Source organism: Phyllostomus discolor, chromosome X, assembly GCF_004126475.2.
Source record: "Phyllostomus discolor isolate MPI-MPIP mPhyDis1 chromosome X, mPhyDis1.pri.v3, whole genome shotgun sequence".
NCBI classification, from domain to species: domain Eukaryota; kingdom Metazoa; phylum Chordata; class Mammalia; order Chiroptera; family Phyllostomidae; genus Phyllostomus; species Phyllostomus discolor.
Window position 1 is genome coordinate 75,987,959 of NC_050198.1, and position 27,532 is coordinate 76,015,490.

The window sequence follows — 27,532 nt, forward strand, 5'->3', positions numbered from 1 at the left end:
TGTATGGGTTTAAGAAGATAAGAGATGGCTTGACCAATGTGGTCAAGAGGCTAATACATGCCCTGGCTGGCGTAGCTCAGTGGATTGAGTGCAGGCTGTGAACCAGGCATTGTAGGTTCAATTCCCAGTCAGGGCACATGCCTGGGTTGCAGGCCATGGCCCCCAACAACTGCACATTGATGTTTCTCTCTCTCTTTCTCTCTCCCTTCCCTCTCTAAAAATAAATAAAATCTTTAAAAAAAAGAGGTTGATACATGGTATTGATGAGGACAATATGACGAGGCTAATCCAAACCACAGTCACTGAAAGACTTCCTTGAGAAAGGAAGCAAAGAAAAGAAGTAGAGAACAATTAAGTGAGTGGTAATGCAAAGACTGGAAGTGTGTCTAAAAATCCCAAAGAAACAATTCTTTCCTAAGCAAAGAGAGTCCCAAATGAAAATGCAATCATAAGGCTATAGTCTCCCAACTTCGATTTCCTCACTAGAGGAAATGTCTTAGTAATTCAGTTACTACTTAGAGCAAGAATCTGTCAGGAGAAAAGCTTGAGGGAAACTCTTTTCTTTCCCTCAAGAAAGAACTAAAATCAAGGAAAGTTGGTGCTTAAGTAGGACTGCTACCAAGTGTTCTCCTTTGATGCAGAAAAGGTAAGACAGGGTGGGTTCTCTTTATCAGTTTCAACTGTTAGAATGTACTTAGGGGGAGGGGATTCTATTCAAATGTAATTTCCATAATATCACTTACTGCACTACTTAGAGGCCTTTCTACACTAGTTCATCCTTTTAAGAAAAAGGTCTTTTCCTCTTTTAGATGTAAACTGAATTAATATCCTGAGTTCACTCCAACCCTCCAAAAAGGCTAACATGGCTTAAATTCCTCAAGTGATAGGCCAAAAGAGAACTGAAAGTTATTTCTATCTTTTTTCTTCTTCTTGATGGGTAATTAGAGAAAATTTACTAGTCAACAAAACAGAGGGTATTATAATGCCAAGCATATATATAATAATTCCCTCTAAAATTGTAGAACTTTCATTTTCACAAAGCACCAACTCACTGGAGTCCTCTTATACCAACTGTATCTACATAAAGCTAGAATTTTCAGATGAAGCTGTTTTTTGACCTTTGTTTCTATCCTACTTCACTACTGTGACTGCAAAAAGTCAAATTGGGTGTTAAATGTAAGGCACAAATTCACAGACAGAAATTCAGCACAAAAGTGCTTCAAAAGAAACACTTGGAAAGGGTTTGCATGTAGTGCCTGGCTGAGTAGAGATGAATAAATAATACACATGCACGTCTCCCAGCAATACCACAGAAATCTTTTACATGAGACATCTGTCTCCACGCTTAATAGATCAGTTGATTGTCATCTTCACTACACGTATGTTGTATCGACTATTGTTGAGAGCTATTTTCTTCCATACACTAAAGCTGCATTTTAATCCTCCTGTCATCTCCTTAAATATTAGTATGCTTAAGGCACTGTGTGATAAAACATAATACTATATTCAAAGAACAGCAGGATGTTTTTACTGCTTTGTACATTACTCAATTGCAAACATGGAATTAATAAAAAGAAAATACAATCAATTAGTTAAATGTTACCTGATTCACTACCCAACTAGATTTACTACAGGCCAAAGTAATTATCAAGTCCCAGCGTTGCCAGCTTTCTGAGCCAATCTATACTAAAAAGAAAGGGCATTGGCATTACATTTCCTAAATTTACATATTTAAATTGGAGTCATAACCCTTGGGTTTAGGATAAGACTCTGAAGTCATGGAACTATGACAAGTTTAAGTGACGAGACTAGTTTGAAAATTTTCATTTTGGAAAAGTTTGAGAAGCAATTAAGAGTAAGCTAGATCTCAAAGCAGGAAGTTACAGCAAGAGTATTGACTGAGACGTTACTGCGCTAACAGACTTCGAAACAATCTTGAAAATTCCACAGAGAGCCCTGGCCAGGTAGCACAGTTAGTTAGAGCATAGTCCAGATACCCAAGATTGCAGGTTGGATCCTCAGTCAGGGCACATACAAGAATCAACCAATGAACACATGAATAAGTGGAACAACAAAAATCGATGTCCTGCCTTCGCTTCCCCCTTCCTCTCTCTAAAATCAATAAATAAAAATTTAAAAATTCCACAGACATATCTTGCTGCTTACTCAACATATTTTTGCCTTCCTCCTCTTCATATTTTTATGTAAGGAAAAAGCAGACCCACCTGATGTAAAATTTGCCCACGTTTCTTAGGGGAGTTAAGAGCATGAAGGAAACCATACAGTAAGGGGAACATGGGAAATTAGAGTCTGCAGATTATAAATACATTGAAGTCAGGGGTTAAATGTATTTCTGTTTTTGAAACTTTTGCACTGTAGGCAAGACACAGGCATAATTGACCATTAGTTAGGAAATCCCTCCCAATGAGGGCATTTGTGAGATCATATTCTTTGTAACCATACTCAGCTCTCTTATTGCAGGCATACCTCAGAGGTCTTGTGGGTTCGGTTCCAGACCACAGGATAAAGCAAGTCTAATCTTTCTGCTGGTGGAGGGTCTTGTCTTCAATTTCTAAAATACACAACACCTGTGAGGCACAATAAAGCAAAGTGCAATAAAACAAGGTACACCTATACTCAAAATATTTAGCAAATGTTGCCATTTGCTTAAAAAACAAATCTAAATGTTCAGCTTTCTACCAACTGCACTGCTACTAACTCTGCATGAAGCAAGTATTTATGGAATTGCTTGGGGTCAGACACTGGCCTATCCTCACAAGGCACATACAAATCCAGTCATTCTCAATTTCAGTTGCATGTTTGAATCACCTAGAGACAAAAAATACTGATGCCTGGGCCCCACTCCAGACCAATTAAACCAGAATCTGTGAAAATAAAGACTGGGTGTCATTATTATTTCCTTTTTACCTCTCCCTGATGATCCTAACATGCAGGCAGAGTTGAGAGCTGCTGGTGTAGTGAATCTAAATTTTTACTAAACCACTTAGAAAATGGTTCCATAGTCATACATGTAGGACATAGGCTGTCTGCCTTATATTAGAAGCTCTGGGACATATTTCTGCTCCTGTTTAACTAGCTTGTAGCAATCACCCCAATATGCAATACAGCTTGGAAATATAAGTGTCAGCACCGGGTCACAGTCCAAGTACTCAGCACAAGACTGCATGTAGATAAGACATTTATACATTACATATGCTTTTGCATCTCTCTATTGATACCATGTTTTTGTTGCTATTATAGATTTCGAAGCACTTTGCACCATGCACATGTAATAAAACTTGATGATGATTGGTTTCTCTGGGAGCAATTTTCAAGAATGGCTGACCTCCCAACAAGTCTATTTGGTGTGAACAAACTAACATGCCGTGATTTCCAAATAACTTTGCATTATGAATTCAACACGGATAGCCATGTTTGGAATGCATTTCTAAAGTGAAAGGAGTCCAAAACTGAGGAATAAAAATACTATCATATGTTATTCAGAGTTTAATTATGGTAGAATTCACAGAACAAAACTCAAACATGCCTACCTACTGTATCTGCCCCAGAAACCTTCACTTGAACATGTAACTGAGCAATAATCTTACAAATCAGGGGGAGAGTGTCGTGATTTGAACAAACTCACTAGCTAATAAAAGGTAAAAGAATATTCAATATTCTTCAGCATTCCTAAAACCCATCTTTTAAACTGAATGTATGCCTCACACCAATGTGAAGAAATTGAGCTTTCTGAGACACACATCCCTAAACCAAAAATACAGACATCAAATTTATTGAGGGGAAGGAATATTTTTGGATGTGTTCTTGCCTATATCCTGACATAGATAACAAATATATATTTTTAAATCATGAAACATGCCAAACTGAATCAATTATGGTTCTCTGCAGTCAAGATAGTCTTTCTGAAGGTATCAAGGTGCATTTTGGAACATGGATGGTCATAGTTGTGTACGTGGTATCAACTAGAAAAATTTAGGGTTGTACCTGAACATAGCTCTTTATTCCATTAACATCCATGCTTCTCAAAGCAATTTTTGGGAAAGTTAGACTAGCCAGCAGCTCTTAGCACTAGATGCACATTTTAATCACTCCTGGGAGCTCGTAAAGTACCAACTTTGGGTTCTATTCCCAGAGAGTCTCATTTAATAGGTTCCCAAGAGAGAATAAGGGCCCAAATGGCATTAACAAGCAAAATCACCCACACTGATGCTCAGACTGGTGTCAAGGAACCAGCGTATATTTGTGGACATAAGTACTAATAGAGGTTAGTGTTTGAAGTGCCAGGCCCAACTGCAGGATGCAGGCTTGAAGGCAGTTCCCACAGTTAGAAAATGAGGATTAAATGACTTCTAAGTTCCATTTCACTTATAAAATATCAAATACGATTATGACTCCAGGATTCTAGGATAGCTGAACAATCTGATATTATGTTAACAACAGGAAGACAAAATGATTGTTGAATAGGAAAAGAGCAGTATATGATCACAAATAAATGTGCTTATTTAAATAAGGAGGCTTAGAGTCAGCTTCCTGGCATCCAAGCTGTGCAGGAGAGCAAAGGCAGAAACAGTTCATGAACACATGAAGAGGTGAGATTGTGAGACACAAAGAGGTCACAACTAACCAGGAGGAAACTGAGTTTAGTCAAAAAAAGAAGCTAGGTACAATGCCCCACCAATGATCAGGGAGATCCGCACAAAGCTATGGGCGTATGGTTGCTACTCATAAGAAGGAAGCTGTAGGCTCTCTTTGTTTTCAGCCCCTTAACTTCACACACTAGCCCCCTTAAAATTCTCACACTGAATTTAGCTTGGGCCTGGATTTATAAGACTCACACACCTATCTCCTAAATAAGCCTTCTTATGCCCATGATTGTTTCTTAAAAATTTTTTACTCCTTGCCATTCTTTACCAAACTCAACTCCCAGTCCTGGGATAAATGGGCTTGGCAGATATTGTGGTCTCCTGAGAACTGATTAACTATTGTATTATGAATATCATCTACTGAGGTAATTAATATATAAGCCCAAATGAATTTGAAGAGATGCATTTTTCATCTGAAGTATTTGAGTTACAGAATTAATTATACTCAGATATATTTGCTTATTATACTGAATTTTTATTGAATTAGTAACTGAGAAACTCTGAGAATTCAAAAAATATCACATGTAAGTTAACATAAAATAAATAAGGTTATCAAATGAGTTAAATAAGAACTTATATTAAATAAGAACTTATTTTTAAATCAACAAACAACAAGTGCTGGTGAGGATGTGGAGAAAAGGGAACCCTCGTGCACTGTTGGTGGGAATGCAAACTGCTGCAGCCACTATGGAAAGTAGTATGGGGTTTCCTCAGAAAACTAAAATGGAACCGCGTTTTGACCCGGCAATTCCACTGCTGGGATTATACCCCAAGAATCCTGAAACACCAATTCAAAAGAACCTATGAACCCCAATGTTCATAGCAGCACAATTTATAGGTGTGTGAAGTCCTGGAAACAGCCTAAGTGCCCATCAGTAAATGAGTGGATCAAAAAACTATGGCACGTTTACATGATGGAACACTATGCAGCAGAAAGAAAGAAGGAACTCCTACCCTTTGCAACAGCATAGATGGAACTGGAGAGCATTATGCTAAGTGAAATAAGCCAGGCAGTAAAAGACAAATACCATGTGATCTCACCTATAAGTGGAATCTAATCAACAAAACAAACAAGTGAGTAAAATAGAACCAGAGACTTGGAAATAAAAGACAAACTGACAGTGACTAGAGGGGAGGGGGGAGGGGCGTAACGGGGAAAGAAGGGAAAGGGACAAGCAAAGGAGCATGAATACAGGACTCATGGGCATGCACGATGTGGGGGGATTGACTGTGGGAGTGGGGGGCAGGACAGGAGAGAGTAATGGGGAAAAAGGTGGGACAACTGTAACTGTATAACAAGAAAAAGATAAAATGAAAGAATTTACTTTTTATTGATTTGTGATCAAAGTCCATTCCTAGCCTATAACAGCCAGTTCCCTCTACATTCTTAATAACATGATCCCAGGTTTGTTCAGGTATCATTGCTCTTCCACTTGTCTATATGCATAAAGAAAGACTACAAAATCACTATGAAATGCTACTTCATACCCACGAGGCTAAATATAATTTAAAGACAGATAATTGCAAATATTGTAGAGAATGTGGATAAATTATGGCAAATTGTTCAAACATTGTGGAAAAGAGTTTGACAATTCCTCAAAAAGTTCAGCAATGGGTTTTCATATGACCCAGCAATTCCACTATCAGGGATATACCTAAGACATATGAAAACATATGAGTATGTTTCCACAAATACTTGTACACAAATGTTCATAGCAACATTTTCACAATAGCCAAAAGGTAGAAACAACACAATTGCCCATCAGCTGATTAATCAATAAACAAAATGTGGTATTCCCATAAAATTGAGTATTTATAAAGCCATAGCAAGGAATGGTGTGCAAATACATGCTACAATGTGGATGAACTTTGAAAACATTATGCTAAGTGAAAGAAAACCAGTCATAAAAGACAACACAATGTATGATTCCATTCATATGAAATGCCCAGAATAGACAAATCCAGAGACAGAAAGTAGATTAGTGGTTGGTTGCTAGGGGCTGGGGAGAAAGGAAAAATAGAGAGTGACTATTTAAAGGGTATGGGATTTTCTTCAGGGGTGGTGAAGATGTTTAAAATTAACTTCAATAACAGCTGCACAATTCTGTGAAGAGATCAAAAGCCATTGAATTGTACACACTAAATGTGTGAATTTTATGGTATGTGACTTGTATCTCTATAAAGGTGCTAAAAAAATGTCTATCCCAGCCCTAGCCCTAGTCCCAGCTGAAACTGCAAGCCTGGATCCTGACCCAGACTTAATCACATAGTCTCAATATCGACTGATGTAAGTGGATTATGTTAATTCAGTTCTCTTTGACTAAAGAAGACTCATATGACCCAATTTTGACCAATCCAACGTGTGGTCAAAAGGGAAAGGTTTTGACTAAAACTTGGGGTAAAAGAGTGAGAAAGATTTCTTAGCACATAAAGTTACAAGAAACAAATAATTCCCTTTTGTGTCCCTTTCTGCACTGTTGTACGAGAATGATGCCTGGAACTGTTGCAGCCATATTTATATTATGAGGAACAAATTCCCCTACACACTGTGGATGAAAGAACAGGAAATAAAATGATGTCTTTAAGCACAGAAGGGACCAATCCTATCTTCAGAGTTCTTGCTATGTGAGATAATGAATCCCTGTATTGTTAAAGTCTCTCTGGATTGTGTGTTTTTTTTCAAACTATAGTCAAGAACATCCAAAATAAAGTTTATTAATTTATACTCCATCTTAAACCAAAATGACTTGAGGTGACGAAATAACTGTTGAAAGATAAGAGTTACCAAAGTCATCAACTCTATCTGATGCCCACCTCTGTACCTTATTATCAGAGAGAGAATTATTTAAATCACTAATAGACTTTTTAATTATTTAAACCATTAATAGACTATCAGAAAATTGACACATAATTTTCTTAGTTTCGCTGTCTTTTTCCATTACTTTGCAGTGTTAAACAGGTCTCCCAGAAAGTTCTTCCTTGTATGTAATCTGATGTAAAAATCTTAATATGATAGAAAAACTTGCAAAAACATTTGTAGTATGAAGCATATACACTAAAAAGTTTTGAATTTGTAAGTTAACAATTTGTTCTAATCATAATAACCAGGTTAAGCAGATTTGATGTAGATGCTTAAGTCTGGATAATAAACCAATCAGATGCAAGAATGTTAGCAATGTTTTATCTGCAAAATCACAACAAATGTTTAATGAAAGCAAACTCTACATCATTCTCAGTTCCAGACAGAAAATCCTTCATTTCACAATAGACTTCAAGACTCTGTGTGTGTGTGTGTGTGTGTGTGTGTGTGTGTGTGTGTTAGCTTACAAGAAGTTTCCATTAAGAGCATTCGCTAATACACATGAAGTCCCTAGTAATGAGAATTACTTTGAAAAACAAAGAAATCAGGGGCATTTCACCACAAGCCTGGTACCAAACACTGTCACTGAAGAATTAAAATACCAATTTCTTCTCTCTCAAAAGACATGAGGTTTACAGACCCTGACCAGTGGAAAAGCTTTTATTTGGTAGTTTTTCCCTAAGGCAATCCATGTGTTAAGATATTCTCAAGGCATTCAATTCAGTTCAGTTAACAGTTGGTGAGTGCCTACTATGCTCTAGATACTGTGAGATCCAGAGGAACTTGGGAAAGGACTCAGTAAAAGAATGGCTTCTTCACCTCTCTTGCTCCGTCTTTTGGCTGTGAAAACTGTAATGTCTGTTGACAGAATATCACAGTGCTACATACTGGATTAATTTAGGACAGGCATATGGACTGAGGGCACCCTTAATGAAGTATTTGTGTATTGTTACAATTAAATCCATAAACCTAAGGCAATTTTCACACTTCTTTTTCCTTTACCACTATAGTTCTTATCCCTGATGATGTGTGACATAGCATATATTTCCTATTTCTACTTCCTCAGTAACTTACTGTAATCTGGTATCTGCTCTTCACACTCAACTGACATTGCTCCTTAAAAAAAAAGTCACCAATGTACAAAATCCAAGTGCCTTTCTTTATTCAGTCTCCAGTTTCTTCAACTTTTCCATAACATTTGATGACTCTCACACCTCTTGATTCTGTGTTTTCCTTTAGACTCCAAAACACTAACCTTATCATGGTTCTCATTCTAACTCTCTGACTGTCTCTTCACTAACTCTTTCGTTGGCTACTCTCCCTTTAACAGCATCTCAGGTATTTTCCTCAGTTCATTTTATTTTGTTTCATTGAATCTCCACATTATCTCCATTGGTAATTGTATCCATTACCACAGCTTCAATTAAATAAATTCTGGATACTGAAGACTCTCATATCTACATCTCCTACTCCAACCTCTCACCTAAGTGCCAATATCACAGTATCAACAGTCAATGAACTAGCACTCCCCTGGACACCTCAAAGACAGTAAGTCCACAGTGGAATATCCTTCCCTATTACAAATCTACTCCACTTCTTGAATGTCCCATTATGTATATTAGTATCCACACTCCGAGTGGCCCAAGGTTGGAACTTTGGATTCATTCTGACCTTCCCTCTCTTAACATGTCACCTTTCCAGAGATACCAGAGTTTAAAAATTCACCTGTCATATTTCTCTACCATATGTTCATCTTTTGCTATCCCTGATGCCACAACTTTAATTCAGATCCCCATTGACTCTTTTCCTAGGCTGTGCTGACAGCCTCTTAAATGGTATTTCTACCTCTAATCTCTCTAGATACTGTATTACCATTATAGCTATAAATTGGAAGCTAGAAAGAAATCAGTAGTTGGTAGTAGGTGGTTGTTGGGCAAGAACTGCCACAGAAAAAAGTGCTTCTTTTCTCAAAGGGACTTTCTTGCCTCATAATGTCCCACTTACCCTTGCGTGGGTTCCATCAGCCAGTGAGTAATGTCTGCCACAGGTTGTCACAACCAGATAACTTGCTCAGCACTGACTACACCATTGTAATAGCTATCTAGAAAGCATCAATAGCTAACATTGAAGAGACACTAATATAACTATTATATTTAGGTTGGCTATGAGAAGTAGAAATAAAGATGTCCCAGAATAGCATTAAAGATAGAGTGGTTGGTGTTCATTCCTTCAGGAAAAATAAGTTTAAAACAACAATCAGACCTGAGAAAAATAAGTGTTTAAAAAATCGCCCTGGTCAGTGTACCTTAGTTGGTTCAAGATAGTCCTGCAAACTGAAAGGTTGTAGGTTTAATTCCTGGTGAGGGCATATAACTAGGTTGTGGATTCGGTCCCTGGGGTGGGGCATGTGCAGGGGGCAACCACCTGATGCATGATGTTTCTCTCTCACATTAGTGTTTCTCTCCGTCTCTTTCTCTCTCCCTTCCCCTCTCTCTGGAAACAATTTTTTTTTTTTAAAAGATATTTCTGACCTCTACTAAATGTTTAGTCTGGTACTAACCCTTTGGAATATGGTTTTGACAAATGAACTCTTCTTCAGAAAAGCCTATTTTCTAAAAATAGCATATTCTTCAATATGAACAACTTTAAACATGATATATACAATAAAGTGCCTTTTGGTCGCTTTTGTCTTCCATTCTCTATTCTGTAAATTTTAATTTTAATTTAGTAAATTCTAAACTACTGAAAATAATAAGTATAGTATATGGTACTAGACTTATCAGGGTCATCACTTCATATGTCATATAATGTCTGATCACTATGTTGTACACCTGAAACTAATATAATATTGTGCATCAGCTGTAATTAAAGAATAAATATAAATAAAAAATAAAATAAGTATACCATAGGGGTTTTTGTCACTTCTTTCTCAAAGATTTACTTTGCTATGGGTGATAACTTGTCTATTTTTCAACACCTAGTAATTCTAACATACCTTAGTACAACCTGCCAATAGCTATGCAACTTTTAAAAGGCTCTAGCAACACAGCACTGAAACTTTAAAGTGAAGAGCCAAGCTTTGAGGTAATCTACAAGCTGGTTTGCCTATAAGCCATGAAACACCAAGCTTAAGTGATTTTTCTTCTGAGTGCCATTAACACATAGAGCTTCTCTAACAATGAGCTGATTTAGAGAGAAACAACTGAATTCAATCAAACTAGTTGTTTTCACGACAGTTCCAAGTCAGTTAATTTCAAAATGACTGGTTCTTGAACTGATTTTTGTCATGTGTGTACACAAAGCCTGAACAGGCCATTTATTTAAGTAATTTTATTGCTTACTGTGATACTCTTCCAAATGATATATCCCTACCTTCTCAAGCCACTTTCAGTCCCTCCCATAATAATCCCCACTTACCTAAGGTTTTGCTTTCTATGATTTCAATTACCCACAGTCAACCTCAGTTTGAACATATTGAGTTTCCCCAGCCATCTACGTCATTGTGGCTTAATGATCCACGATCACTGAAGCCAGATGATACCCGTTCTGACAAACGTCAGGTCAATGGTTGTCAAACACTACCTCATAATACCTACTTCATTCACCTCACTTCATTCAATCACATAGACATTGTATCATCTCAGATCATCACAAGAAGCATGAGTACAGTGCAATAAAAAATTTTAGAGACCACAGTAGCATACCTTTTATTATAGTATATTATTATAACTGTTCTATTTTATTAGTAGCTTTGTGGTTAATCTCTTACAGTGACTAATTTATAAAATAAACTTCATAAATAAACTTTATAGAGGTTTGTTTGCCTAATTGACCCCTGAACAATAAGAGTTTGAGTGGGTCCACTTACATGCAGGTTTTTTCAATAAATACTGCAAGTATATTTTCTCTTTCTTATGAATCCCTTGATAACGTGCTCTTTTCTCCAGCCTACTTTATTGTAAGAACAAGTATATAACATACAAGATATGTATTCATTGAATGCTTGTGCTATCAGTAAGGCTTCCAGTCAGCACTAAGCTATTAGTAGTTAAGTTTGGGGGGGAGTCAAAAGTTATACGTGGATTTTCAGCTATGCACAGGTGTCCCTAAACCACCGTGTTTTTCAAGGTTCAACTGTGTGGGAAAACACATAGTCTATGTAGGGTTTGGTGCCATCCGTGATTTCAGTCATCCACCAGGGGTCTTGAACATATGCCCCGTGGATAAGGTGGGACTACTATATCACTTTATCATGTCTTAAAATCATCAAAAAATTTTTATTGCTTATGAAATAAAGCCTGAGTCTTTGATTATATCATTCTATACAAATAGAATAGAGAAAACAATTCTTCTCTCCTCTGCTCACTCTCTCCACATTGCAGTTTCCTCAAGCCCCAGTGTCTTAATCTACAAAAGCATCCAGAAATACTACAGTCTGCTCTGTTTCTTTGCTCTGGATTTGTATTGCACTTAAAATCTAAAGAACATACCTGGCTGGAGTAGCTCAGTGGATTGAGTGCGGACTGGGAACCAAAGTGTCCCAGGTTCGATTCCCAGCCAGGGTACATTCCTGGGTTGCAGGCCCCCCAGCAACCGCACATTGATGTCTGTCTGTCTGTCTGTCTGTCTCTCTCTCTTTCTCTCTCTCTCCCCCCTCCCCCCCTTCCCTCTCTAAAAAAGAATAAATAAAACCTTAAAAAAATAGCCCTGGCTGGCATAGCTCAGTGGATTGAGCACGGGCCAGGAACCAAAAAAAAAAAAATCTAAAGAACATAAAGTTAACACTTGAAATGTCAAAATTATTGCTTTGGATCTGGCAGAGTACCTAACAGAGTACCTAGCACATTGTAGACACTTGCTTCACAGGCTTCTTCCATTGGACTAAGCATGCATCTAAGGTGTGATAGCAACCTTCCAAATTACACTTCATTGAGTAAGTAACAGGGGAAAGTTCCTTTATTGTGTGCCTTTAGTTCTCCACTGAACCACTGTTAATTTGTATAAATATGGTGTGGAGAAGAACTCTAAAGATAATCTGGATTGTCAGAAAGATGAATAAGTGGGTCCTAGAACAAATTAACCCTGAAATATAGCTGGAATCAAAAATGGCAAAACTGAAACTGAACTACTTCAGTCACATCATGCAAAGGCAAGTTTCCTTGAAAAACACAATAATCCTGAGGAAAATAGAAAGTAACAAGAAACTAGAAAGAACAAATATGAGATGAATTGACTCCATAAAAGACACCATAGTCACAAGTCTTCAGGAGCTGAGAAGGGCTGTTAAGGATAGGACATTGTGAACATCACTCACTCATGGGGTGACCAGGAGTAACAGCAGTTCAATGGCACATAACATACACCATAGTTATAGGCATTGTTCTGTCACTGCAGTTGTAACAAAATGGAGCCAACTTGCATGGAGCCTAAGTAAAGGAAGTTTCTCGAGAGTTATGGCTTACTTCTAATATCAACCACCTCCTCCATTCAACTTTTATGAAATGATATTCATGATGGGATATCATATTTATGAGTAGAAAACAAGCTAGACTCAGTAGAAGTGTTGCTAAAAACCTGCATAAAAAGCTATCAGTGGTACAAACGCCATTGAGTGTCTGTCACTACACATTAGTTTACAGTGAGAAAGTGATTCTCATTCACATTTTCTAGGCCATCAAAAGAAACTTTCTAGGGCAGATAAAGTGCTTCCCAGATAAGGTCTAGTTAAAGGAGTTCACCATCACCAAGCCCTTATTATCTGAAATATTAAAGGGACCATCTAAGGAAAAAAAGATGATAAAAATATGAACAGTAAAATGACAACAAACTCACAACTATCAACAACTGAACCTAAAAAAAAAAAAACTAAGCAAACAACTAGAACAGGAACAGAACCACAGAAACAGAGATCACATGGACAGTTATTAACAGGGAATGGGAGAATGGGGAAAAGGTACAGGGAATAAGAAGCATAAATAGTAGGTACAAAATAGACATGGGGAGGTTAAGAATACTATAGGAAATGGAGAAGTCAAAGAACTTATAGGTATGACCCATGGACATGAACTAAGGGGGAGGGAATGCTGGTGGGAGGGGGTGCAGGGCAGAGGGAGATAAAGGAGAGAAAAAATGGGACAACTGTAATAGCATAATCAATAAAATATACTTTAAAAAAGAATCCTTCTATATTAATTTGCATAACCTCTAGTTACTGAAATTATATTTTCTTTTTAAAAAATTATTTATTGGTTTTTTTAAAGAGAGGGGAAAGGAGGGAGAAAGAGAGGGAAAGAAACATCAATGTGACAGAGATGCAAATTAAAATACAATGAGATACCACTTCACACTGGTGAGAATGGCCATCATAAACAGATAAACAAAGAACAAGTGCTGGCAAGGTTGTGAAGAAAAAGGAACCCTCATGCACTGTTGGTGGGAATGCAGACTGGTGCAGCCACTGTGGAAAGTAGTATGGAGTTTCCTCAGGAAACTAAAAATTGAACTGCCTTTTCACCTGGCAATTCCACTGCTGGGGTTATACCCCAAGAATCCTGAAAGAACAATTCAAAAGAACCTGTGCACCCCTATGTTCATAGCAACACCACTTACAATAGCCAAATGCTGGAAGCAACCTCAGTGCCCATCAGTAAATGAGTGGGTCAAAAAACTGTGGTATATTTACACAATGGAATACTACGCAGCAGAAAGAAAGAAGCTCCTACCTTTCCTAACAGCATGGATGGAACTGGAGAGCATTATGCTCAGTGAAATAAGCCAGGCAGTGAAAGACAAATACCATATGATCTCGCCTATAAGTGGAACCTAATCAGCAAAACAAACAAGCAAGCAAAATACAACCAGGGACATTGAGATAAAGAACAAACTGACAATAACTGCAGAGGAGGGGGAAGAGGGATAATGGGGGAAAATAGGGGAGGGGTCACCAAGAAACATGTATAAAGGACATATGGCAAAGCCAAAGGGGGTTGGTTCAGGGTTGGAAGGCAGGGAAGGGTGGGGTGGGGGTGTGGTGGGGTGAAAATGGAGACAACTGTACTTGAACAATAATAAACACATATATTTTTAAAAAGAAACATCAACATGAGAGAGAAACATCTATCAGTTTCCTCTCATACCCACCCCGACCAGGAGATGAACCTACAACCCAGGCAAGTGCCCTGACCAGGCTGGTGACCTTTAGCTTTACAGGATGATGGCCAGCCAACTAAGCCAAACTGGCCAGGGCTGAAATCATTGTGTATCAATTCTTAAAACCATTATGAGGATGAAAGATTCACAGGAGAAATAGGCAGGGAAAAACAGGATGGAGAAGGATTGATTTTGTATATTAAACAGAAATGTGGAGGAGGCTGGATTTTTGCCATATTCGCTGACTCTATTAATAGACAATACACCCATGGATCAAAACAAAATCATTAGGCACTAACATAGAGAAATGTATATGCAGATCTGAGACATTATTTTATTTATAAGATGTCCTCTCCATGGGAAGCCTAAATTTACTTTATTGCACTGCATGAAATAAGAAAAAAATGGAAAGAGAAAAACATACACTCCTGCATCACAGAGCCGTCACAATGACAGATAATGTTCCTTGTTGTGGGGAGTCTTCCATGGACACAGGTAGGAGGAAGAGAAGCAGAAATGCTTTCAATGACAGTTGGAAGACAAAAGCACTACTACTGAAAGATCAACAAGAGCACTACACTAAAACTCCTTAACTTTTCTTTAACAGAGAAATCAGGGAGTGAAAATTACATGGACACTTCTTTTGGAAAACACTGTCTTCGCCCTGTTTACCACTTATTTTACCACTAGGATCACCAATACAGGAGTCACATTTTTAAGCCATCAGAGTTTTACTTTCTGGGTGCTTGAAGAGCCACAATTCTTAGCAAAATAATTATAGTAAAGAATAACTCAAATGATTTGTTGCCAATGACACTCAAGTTTTGCACATGTAATATAAATTGAGATGGAGCATGTTTTTAAAATGCATATGGGTGCATAAGAGCATTGCAAGCCAAACAAATCAATATCTGTTCCTCATTTTGTACCCTACTTGCTAGGGAGTAGGATTTAATAATATATAATGCCTTACTTTAAGAAACATATTATTAGGAATCTTTGAAAAACTTGGCCCTTTTCATTTACACTTGATAAGTGTAAAACATGACAACCTCATTAGAAAACAGCATCGAAGCTGAAGTGAAACAATGCTGATTCAAGAATGTCTGTATTCACACTGGGGAGTGGACATCATTTACAAAAGTTTTACCATATGATAAATTTAAATGGCAACCCCAACCAAGTTATCAACATTTGCTATTATTATGAATTAGTCTGTCCGCTGCACTTCATTTCCTATAAAGTATCTTTGCACACACTAAAGTGGTTTTTCATCACTATGGCCTTGGGAAATAAACTAGAAAACTAAGGCCTAAACAGGTTATATATGACTTTCTCAACATCAAAGAGCAATTAAAATTCAAGGACCAGATTACTAATCTAATGTACTCATAGTGTGAAATAAAAGTCTCATTATGTTTATGCTATAACATATTAAATATTGTGATACTAGAAAATTTCTTATTTAATCTCATAAAGAGATTTTTAAAGAAACGGGCTACTAAAAATGGTTGGATATGAGGGCTGGTATATCTTTAATGTGTCCGTGAAATGAGATACAAATAATTGAAGACAGATAAAATTGCATATTAGGTAGTATCTGAATGACTTACGGAATCTAAATTCCATTTCCCCATAATCAAATCCCCATAACTAGTTTACTTTGAGACTATTAGCTTCAGCCAGATATGACACTATTGTTTAATCTTCGAGTTTCACCTGCAGAAAACAAACAAACGCTGCAGTAGAATCCTGAGCAGGCCCTTGCAATGAACTTGTGAGGTACCTATATGAATGAATGGCCAGTCTTCTCAGGATTTAGTGCCCAACATGCTCCGCCACTGATGGGCTGCAGCAGCTTTAGGTGACCAAGCAGTATGCTACGTAAAGTCTGGATGCAGGCAGTTAAGGCTACAAAATGAAAACCTGACTAAATGTTTGTCCTGATGTAGTTTGAATAATAGTAAAAACAGAAAATACGGGGCAAAACTGGATGAACTGCAAACATCCCAAAGCGGATTTGAACAAGCTGACAGCAGTGTTCTAAAATTTATTAGCATAACTGTCAGTTGTGCAATAGGCTATATGAAATGATTTGGGGATTTCAATTTCATTCCCAATGGGCAGGTGTTCACATCATTACAATCACTGTGAAATGGTTTTCTTCTTTGCAATCTCAGTAGAGACATCAAGAAACTCAGGGACTCAGAGAACCTAGGACCTATTTGGATGAAGTGGTCCCTCTAGGTGAGCCCAAGGGTACTTTTTAGGGACTAAGACTTTTATTTTCATAAAACATTAAGTATAAATACTCATTTCAGTCACCACAATTTGGGGCTTAAAAATAAGCAAGGTAATAAAGGACCCAAACACAGAATAAGAGGGGAAAACCCTATATTATCAATAAAAGGTAGAACTGGAGAATCTGGATACTTTTGTTTTTTATACTATTTTTTCCTACATCCTATTTCCTTACTTTGAGTCATAAGTACTATATAGAAAACATTGGATTTGGAGCGAAAAGACCTAGGTTTTAGCCCTTGTATTCTGCTATCCTGCTCATGTAATTCTAGATGAGGAATTCCTCTGTAAAGTGGGAGTGGAACTTTGCTCTGTATATGTAATAGGGCTGTTGTTCAGGTCCACTAAGATAATAAATAGAAAAAGAATTAAACAAACTATTTAAGATGCTTTTTAAAAATAATTTACTTCTTTATTTTTAGAGAAGGGCAAGGAGGGAGAAAGTGAGGGAGAGAAACATCAGTGTGTGGTTGTCTCTCACAGGCCCCCCACTGGGGACATGGTCCACCATCCAGGCATGTGCCCTGACTGGGAATCAAACCAGTGACCCTTTAGTTCTCAGGCCAGCACTCAGTCCACTGAGCCACACCAGCCAGGGCAAACTATGTAATATGTTAAACGCACTGACTGATCTGAGAAGCTTCCTTGCTCACCATCTATGCATTACCTGAACAGACTCAATATTGAGATCACCAAACCCTGGCCTTGATCATTACAATTGTCCACCTTCCTCACAAAGTAAATAAAGAAGCCAGAATAAAGCAATCGCAAATTTGTGTCAGATGATATACTATTTGCAGATTGCTATATTCAGTCAAATTTATATTGCTTGGTTGACATGTGTGTGCGCGAATGTGTGTCTTTAGTGTGCACCTACAGCAAGATATAAGTAACTCACAGCTATAAGGAAACATATTTACTATCATCTATTTCTTTAGTATTTCTTTTTTGGACAAATACATATAATAGAGTTTTGTAGTCTTCTGAATGTCTTCCAGAGTACCGTAAGGCTCTTGCCATTCAGCATTTACATAAGCCTCAGACCTTAAGATAGGGCCTGGTAAGTGCATGGTAAACTCTGGCTGAATGCATGAGCTGACCCCAAACGGGCATCACCCTTTTTATGTGTTCCTTCAGACCATGGACATACTTTCCACTTAGATTTGTTGTCTGGACTAAAGTGCTTGCATTGTCATCATTTGTATTTAGTGTTTGTTGTATGTGACAAACACATCTTAGTGTGACACCCAGTAAATTACGGCCTTATGTAATCCCCTCCCCTTGAGTGTGGGCAGAATCTGTCACTTGCTTCTAATCAATAGGATATAGACAAGGCAGAGATTTTTCTGGCATAATCAGAAGCTCTGATGCATTGACTTTAGCTTAATAAAACAGAAATTATTCTGGGTAGGCCTGACCTAGTCTGGAGAGTCCTTTAAAAGAGGGTATAGGTGGTATCTGAAGTTCAGGACTTGAACTAGCAGGCACTTTCTCCATGGCTGGTTTTGAGGAAGCAAGCTGCCATGAATTCTACAGTTGCAAAGAAATTAATTCTGCCAGCAATGTAAGGGAATTGGAAGTGGATTTTTCCCCAGTCTTGTCCCCAGATGAGAATGAGCCCAGCCCACATTTTGTGAGACTAAGCAGAGAAATCTTCTAAGTCATGCCCAGATTTCCAACTTACAGAAATTGTGAGGTAATAAATTGGCGGTGTTTTAAACCACTCAATGTGATAATTTGTTACCAGCCATAGAAAACCAATATACTCCACGTGTGTACAGATTGTATTTCTCATCCTAGAGGATAAGCATTTTGAGGGAAGAAGACACATCTGCCTTTCTTCTCTCAGTGCCTAGGGCCCAGCCAAGAACACCAAAGACATGCTTGCAGGCTGAAATAAATTATTTCTACATGTGAGCACTAGGTATTATATTTACCCTTTGCTGAAACTGTTTTCAACTGGGGAAGTAAAACACAATATACTGACTTCTATTTTGCCACATATTTTTCAGCAGAGTGGCAAAAATTAGACACACATGAAAAACAGTGGGAGTTGTGTACCTACTTATCAATGCACGAAGCTGAAAAATGATCACATTCCTTTTAAAGATGGCAATAATGTAGGATGAAAAAATAATTCAGAAATCCAATTATAATGAACTGACTAACAAACTGGCTATGGTGGCCACACATGGCTGGTATAAATCAGAATTATTTTCCTCTTTCTTAATTTGCTTCTCAGTCAGGCTATGTGCTCTTAAAGTAACTGAGATATCTATTTTACATCTGGTCCTCAGAGAGTTTTTAACAAATTTAGTTTTATCTCAAAACTAAACACCCTGAGCCCGTGCTGATTTGCTTATGTAAAATAACAATACACTTCTTCTAATAGCTAAGTTTCTAATCAAAACCTTAACATTCTTCTTGCCAATCAAAAATCAGCTTCTTAAACTCAGCAACATGTAGAAGCCAAAATGAAAATCCCATAGGAAGGAACCTAAGGCCTAAAAAATCATTTTTTCATTTAGTCTGTTTTGTTACCACTCTCGTTTTCTCTCTAGCTAAAATGTTAGTTATTCATTACTACAAAGGGTAACAGTAAGTGTGGGAAATAGCATGGAGAATCAAATCCTTCATACTGGCTTTTTAAGTAAAAATCTACCTATATATTCTCATTTCAGTTGCAAGAAAGACCAAACTTTAACTTAATATTCCTGGACAAAATAAAAGGACATGAAATGTTAGCAGTGACTCATTGTTCATGATGGGGTAGTAGCCACCAGGAAATTCTAAGGTCTGTTATTTAAGTTAAGCAAGTCCCTTACCCCCTGGTTAAAATGCAAACAGCACTGGGAGGCCATCCCACAGAGCCTCACATGGCTTAAGGTTCTAAATGACTAAGTTTTTCAGCTCCTTTTCTGAGAATAGGTTTTATGTTTTCCAGGGAGTATACACAAAGGAGGAGGGTAAATTCCCTTGCTTCCTGGAGGAAGAGGAGACATCCATCACTGAGATGTGAAAACATACACAAGGCAGTGAGGTCCACCTTCCAAACCTGTTGAAGAAGTCTTCTGTATTGAAGCCTGAATGCAATGTAGTGTCAGCGATATCTGTTGCTGCCTACTGCAATGAGTTGTAAGATTTCTGTTTCAGATGCATACTTAGAGATGTTTTTCCACTTTCATTAGTCATAAAATGAATTAAGGCAATCTCATCATAATTCTTAACACACATGCAAGTGAAAAGGTCCCCCCAAATTAGTCTTGGATATATAGGACATTTGAAGTTGATTCTGAAAAATTCATGGCAGAAAGGAATATATTTTCACAAGCTCCTCTTGTATATCATCTCCCTCACCCCACAGCCTTCATTACTTTTAGAAAATCCTCAAGGATGTATATCATCTAGAGAATTAAGTGAATTTGGAAGATCCGTGATCAGTTAGAAAGCTGGCCTGCTACTCCAAGCTTTTCTTCTGAAATAGTTCCCTAAACACCCTAATGAAGCCATAGCAAATGGTCCCTCCGACATACCACAGAATGTATGCTTTTGAAAGTAATCAAAGTTTTGCCACTCTGAAGCAGCTTTTTGGGGATACTGATTTTAAGCTGTTTATTAAGAAACAAAAGACTCAAAAAGACCCTTTGATCCTCACCCGTTTCTTGCTCAAGATTCAGACAGAAAATCCTGCTTCAGTAAGGGAATCTTAGGATGTTGCCTTAGCCCAGCTTCACAGAGGGCTTCTTGCAGGGAGGGCCTGTTAGCTAGATGTGTCCCTTTAAATCCCACTGTTTCTGAGTTGCCTAACAAGAATTCTCCTGCCTTATGTGTCCAGCTCTCCCTCAAGCACCTGTAAATCACCCATTCCTACTTCCAAATCTAATACCCAGACCCTCCACTTTCTCCTCTGTCCAAAAATGTTATGGGTACCCAATGCTACCTCACTGTCTGAAATTTTCATGTTTATGTGAATTCCCCATGTGTGTGTATTAAAATTTTTATTTTATTCTGTTAATCTCTGTTAATTTGATTGGCCCAAGTAAAGGAACTTAGATGGTAAGAAAGTATTATTATTTTAGCCTCTACACCTTTATGCTTTTACTTATTTTAACATATCCACCTTAGATGAACTTCCCTACCTTTTCTAACAGTCAGGTTTCTAGTCATTTTCAAAAGCCCAAATAAACCTCACCTTTCTCTAGTATATTCCCAGACATAAAACATGAGATACAGCCAAAAGCTCCCTTGTTCATCATTCCAAACCCCTTCATTTATATCTTTGACTGCTCTTATTACATTATAATGAGAGGATTTTTGTTTGTTTTACATCACTTATACCCCAACTTCTATACCAGGAACCTTGTAAGGGCAAAAATTATGTCCTATCAATCCTTACACACGCCGATCTTCTTTCTACCTAGCACAGAGTCTATCCCAGTACATGCCACAGAGTGTGCGCTCAATTTATGTTGGCTGGATTGGATTAGAAAGTTTATGTTAGAAGTCCAGAAAAGAAAAGTGCTCCAAATAGCTCTCTTCTGCCAAATAGGGACTTGTTTCTCACAAATGGAATCCCCAGATCTAAAGACCTAGAAAAAAACCCTTTATGATTTGAATACTACTTCAATTTAAGGGCTCTAGAACAGTAATTTCAGGGGAGGGCACTATACTCTTTTAAGCTACCAAATGAATCAGCCCTCAGTGAAAAGCCTTTGCTTACACTAAAAGTTGAATCCAGGTGATAAGTGATTTGCATCTCATCCAAATCAATAATCTTATGTACTTCACAATGTAACAGATTTAATGAAAGAAACAGGAGTGGTAGAAAACAACTTCCTGTATTCAAGATTCTTGCAATATAGTTGGGAAGATCATTTTAATCCATAAAAAAGAATTACATAACAAAATATGACTATACAAACATGCAAAATTTTTATTCTGACTATATAAATGCTGTAATAAATAATAAAGTCAAGTTAGAGTCATGCAGCTTGTAATATTTTATGGGCTTTAAAGGATGGAAAGGATTTAATAAACAAAGAGTGTTGAAATAAAGGCTGTCTAAGACTCTAAGGCATCTCAAAGATTTCTGGAGCATGCAAGGAAACTAACTCCTCATTTTACATGAGAACAAATAAACCCAGATTGAGCAAATGACTTACCCAAGGACCCACTGTGGATATGTGCTGTGCCAGGAGAAATTCTTCCTTGTTCCTATCACTTCAAATCATCTCCTACAACCTTGCAAAAATTAATAGAGGCTGTTTCTTTTCTACTGTGGGGGGGTAAATTCAAGTGCATACTTTCTCGCTGGAAGTATGTCTATGTCAATTTTTAAAAACTTTTATTTATTGATTTTTTGGAGCAAAAGAAAAGGGGAGAGAGAGATAGAGACACATTGATTTGCTATTCCATATCAATTTGCTATCGATGCATTCATTGGTTGATTCTTGTATGTAGCCTGACCAGGGATCAAACATACAATCTTGGTGTATCAGGACGATGCTCTAACCAACTGAGCTACCTGCCAAGGCCTGTCTTAACCAATTTTAGAAGAGAAACCAGAAATGTTGACAGTAGAACCATAAAAACTTGAGTAAATCTATTGCACTTAAACAACGAAAACAATTTCTGGGGAGGGAAAGGTATGAAGCTAGAACAGCATTTCTATATTTTAAAGATGTGAGTTATGGCATGAGATAGAAAGGGAGCAGGATTTCCCAAGAAATAGAATTAAACTTGTTTTATGAATGAATTATACTCTAAAAAGTATAATTTTTATACTTTTCAAAATCAGCCAATGATTTAAAAAAATGTCACTGCCCAGCAAACTACCCTAAGATTGACCATCTGAAAGAAACTTTCTTCCTTTTTTACATGTTAATCCTTGACATGCAGAAGCAAGTTTATGTTCTGGCAACATCTGAGCTGCAAGAAAGTGAGGCTACCAACATCTGCCTTGATAAACCACATAACTGTAAGCAAGCTTATAAATTAAATTAAGTGTCTCCATTTAATTTTCCATCTCTCTGAGGACAGGATGACAGACTGAAAAGTGTCAAACCCAAAGAAACCAGCCTAAACTCATCTCAAACAGGAGATTTAAAGTAACTCAGTTATATTCCACATTTTACAAAGATACATTAAGACATATTTTATCTCATCAATAAAACTGGTAGTGCCCAAATAAAATCATGCCATGATATACCATAAGAAGGATAATTTATCATGGACATAAATTGTACTTAAAAGTTCAATTATTGCCTTAAATATATAACTATGTAGAAAAATCCCAGACTATTGGGTATAATCCCATCAGTCTAATATATATTAGACTGAATGGGGTACATCATCAGGAGACTTTTGTTCTATTGCTTTGGGACAGCATACTTATCACTACCATTGACATTTATTATTAATTCATCCAACACATATCAATCAATAACTACCAGATGCTAGGTACAGAGCTAGGTAAGGGATTTGGCAATGAATGAAGTCTATATATAGTCTACATTGTCATGGAACTTATTATCTCCCTCTTACTAGACAAAATGTACTGATAATCCTTCTAAAGCATTAGAACTCATTAATTCAGGATCAGTTTAAGTCTCCTTCCCCCAGTAACTTACTATATATATATATACACACACACACACACACACACACACACACACACACACACACACCTTCTGTCCAGAAGGTATCCAGCCATGTAATACGAAAAATAGAGGCATTTATTGAAGAAGATACAACACAGGCAGCAAACACAAGGCCTGTGGGTCAAATCTGGCCCTCCACCTTGTTTTATCCAGTCCAGCACCTTGTTTCTACCCAGCAGCAGCACTGAGCTCTCACTTAACTGTTAAGGAGTAGTTACATTTACACAGTCCTCAAATTACATTCGGCCCTTTGAAGGCAACCACCAGGCTGATGTGGACCCCAGTGAAAATGAGTTTGACACCCCTGAGATACAAGATACAAGAAGCATTGTACACAAGATAATGACTCCTCAGTCCCCTTCAAAGTAGGCACCTTGGGACCTCACACAATTTTCCCAGTCACCATCAGCTACCACATTGTATTTCCCTGAATCTCATGGACTGTCTGAAATTTCTTCCCTTTCTTTTTTTTTTAAGATTTTTTTTAGAGAGAGTGTAAGGGAGGGAGAAAGAGGGAGAGAAACATCGATATGTGGTTGCCTCTCGCACACCCCCAACCAGGGACCTGTCCTATAACCCAGGCATGGGCCCTGACTGGGAACAAGTGACCCTTGGACTCACAGGCCAGCACTCAACCCACTGAACCACACCAGCCAGGGCTGTCCCCTTTCAAAGGCATTTTAGTTTTGGGAAAAGCCAAAAGTCACACGGTGCCAAATCTGGGCTGTAGGGGGGCTGAGTCACCTGGGTGATTTGACGTTTCACCAAAAATCTCTGCCTAAGATGTCATTCATGAGTGGACGCATTGTTGTGATGAAGCTGCCAATCACCATTGCCCATAGCTGTGGCCTTCTGAATCATCCAAATAGTTTCTGCAGAGGAATGTTCGAGCTTAACACAAAATGTGATGCAGATTCATTGCTCTACTCTGTCATTTTGAATTTGATGGCCACACAGCACACATGTTTACTCACTGGCATCTACCATCCCCACTGACTAGTACAGTGAAGTCATCATTGTTCACACAGGCACATTCCAGTCCATTCTCTTTGGCTGCCAGGTTACATCAATGTCGTGCAAACTGTTCTCATTATATTAACAGTGGCTGGATTTTTTTCCAGACAGACCTTTCATACATACCTGATTACAAAAAGAGATATGCACATATGCAGAAAAAGATAGATTCTAAAAAAATGTGTTTCCAAAAGTGACTTGTTCATTATTGCTGGAGGTAGGGGGTATAATCTGCATCTTAATCAATCACAAAACTAAAATACACAGATTCCCTGCTATGGGCAAGGCAGTATACTAAGCTTCAGTAGGGGATCAATGAGCAAAATGGCAAACTGTCTAAGCTAGACATAAAGCTCATGGCAGTGGTACCAAAAAGAAGGAAAGTGAAAGACATTATGAAACACTGATGGGACATAATGAATGATTATATATGGAAAGCCAAGTACAAGAAGGGTGCAAAGAAAACAAAGTTTCAAGCCTGTGTAGCTGGAAAAATGATGGTATCACTGACAGAAACTGAGAAGGTAAATGGAGGATCTAACCTTGGAAAGATGATGTGCTCACAATCACATCATCTTTGGAAGCACAAGGAGTTTCAGATATCAGCAAGATATTCAAGTGTAAACATGGGGCAGGAAGTTGGACACATGGGACCACAGTATAAGAAACAGGTTTTTAAAAATCATTTATATAAGAAATAGCAATTAGAGTTATAAAGATAGATGAAATCCCCAAGGAAGAAAAGGTAAAGGAAGAAAAACAAATAAGGAATCTTGAGTATATTCACAGTTCGAGTATAGGAAAAAGAAATAATCCAGGAAGAAATCTCTATTTTCTTTACTTGAGGAGGCTTCATGGGAAATGAACAATACTGACACCAGACAAAGAAAAGACAAGCAGATTCTTCTCAGAAAGGTGATATGTGTTAGGCAAAGGATTAGGGGATACTATAAAATCAGCCTCTTCTGATTCACTTACCATTATCTATCTACCTATCGATTTACTTTGGCTACTGAAAATATGTTAAGATTATATTTCAGAATATGCCTATTAGAATCACACTTCAGAGGGGCCACATTAAAGAGCACTGTCTGGGTGGGTGTCTGAAATGGACCTGCCACATCCAATAATCCAGTTCAAGATTCAGATGCCTTAACTTAGAAATCTCTAAACTTAGACACACAAACAAGAAAAAGAAGTCAGATTTTTAAAAACCAGAATTCTCCTGGTCATTGATTTAGTAACAAATGGAGATGTGGGAAAATAGTAGCTGAAACCCTGTCTGGATACTGGCCATACCACTTACTATTAACCTTAGCCAAACCACTTAACCTCTTCTGGCCTCAGTCTTCTGAACTTTCAGATGGGACATGACAACATAATAGTACAGGCATCAGAGGTTATTGTGGGGATTCAATGAGATAACAGATGTAAAATGAATAGAACAGTTCTTGGCTTTTATAAAATAATTGTTCGTAACTTGCTATATCACACACATACACTTGTCAATAAACAATGTAGAGAAGCTGACATAACTTCTTTAAAGTAGGTTGAATACTGAATTTTCTACTGTTATTTAATATACAAGTATGTCAGGCACATAAGATTATCTCCATCCTGACAGAAAAGAGAAAGAACAAGATGAAAAGTCATTTATAAAGACCTACTAAGTATATAAGACAAAAATAAAAACTCAAGAATGAGAAGGTATAAAACAAAGAAAGCATATTCACTTTCTTTTGCTGAATGTCAAGAATGACAAAAAAGGAGTAGATTTTTATGTGGTTTGGTAAGCTGGAAATTTTTAATGGGAAATTATTATTCAAGGAATAGTCTACATGTAGTTCCAAGTCATCTTAATAAAAAATATTATCATTAAAGAAATTATCTTAAGACATTGTAAGTAACGAACAATGCTATATGGATATAAAATATTCTAGGCCAATTTTATTTTCTTCCATGATAAAAATGACAAGTCACAGAGATGAAGGCAAAATGATCATTTATTTTGATCTCTATTAAAAACGGACTTAAACACCATGGAATTCTTTTAAAAAATTAGAAACAAAGGCTTACACTAGAGTTCAGTAACCTTACTACACTGGAGGGAACCAACAAGCCTGTAACGGTGCAAAGAAAGGCCAACGGCAAAACTGAGAAGAGAGTGGTGGAAAAGGTAATGGAAAAGATGTACAGGGGCAGGCAAAAGTAGGCTGATTGTGCCACTGTGATATTCCTTTGTGTTAATAAAGCTATTACAGTAATTATAACCTGCATGTCTTTTTCCATATGAACAACTGTAAACCTACTTTTTACCACCCCTGTATAGAGAAAAAATAAAGGGAAAGAGAACAACTGCGGGGGTGGGGGATAGTGCCATGATAAGTGTGCCTAGTTAATATCTGTAAAGTGCTTAGAACAGTGCCTGGCACATAAATGCTCTATATGTTTGCTATATAAAGAATTCTGCATAGCAGGTCCTCAGATAATGGTGTTTCATTACAATGTTGATAGGAAAGAAAATCAACTCCCAGCCTGGACAGCTGTCTGTGTGGAGTTTGCATGTTCTCTCCCCATGTCTGTGTGGGTTTTCTCCAGGGACTCTGGTTTCCTTCCACATCGCAAAGATGTGCACGTGAGGTGAACTGGAGTGTCTACACTGTCCCAGTCCCAGTGGGTGTGGGTGTGTGTGACTGCCTCCCCCTGTGTGGACGGGTGTGCTGGCCAGGGTGGGTCCTGCCTTGCAACCTAAGCTGCCAGAACAGACTCCAGCCACCTGCAACCCTGAACTGGAATAAGCAGGATGGAATTCTCTTATTTGTTTTTATCCATCTTTCTTAAATGGATGTAGAGCTCACATTTATTTCAATGTTTAATATTAGGAG

General features: G+C 37.7%; 1 protein-coding gene across 5 annotated transcripts in view; it reads right to left on the reverse strand.

Moving 5' to 3' along the window:
- LOC118498574 (teneurin-1-like) overlaps positions 1 to 27,532 on the reverse strand; it is a 322,780-nt gene that overhangs the window by 264,473 nt on the left and 30,775 nt on the right. For 3 of the 5 annotated variants that reach the window (XM_036016973.1, XM_036016975.1, XM_036016976.1), the window contains one exon: positions 2,488 to 2,588. The exons of the other annotated variants lie outside the window; for them this stretch is intronic. The gene's annotated coding sequence lies outside the window, so the exon portion shown is untranslated. The remainder of the gene's footprint in view (positions 1 to 2,487; positions 2,589 to 27,532) is intronic. 5 annotated transcript variants of the gene reach the window in all.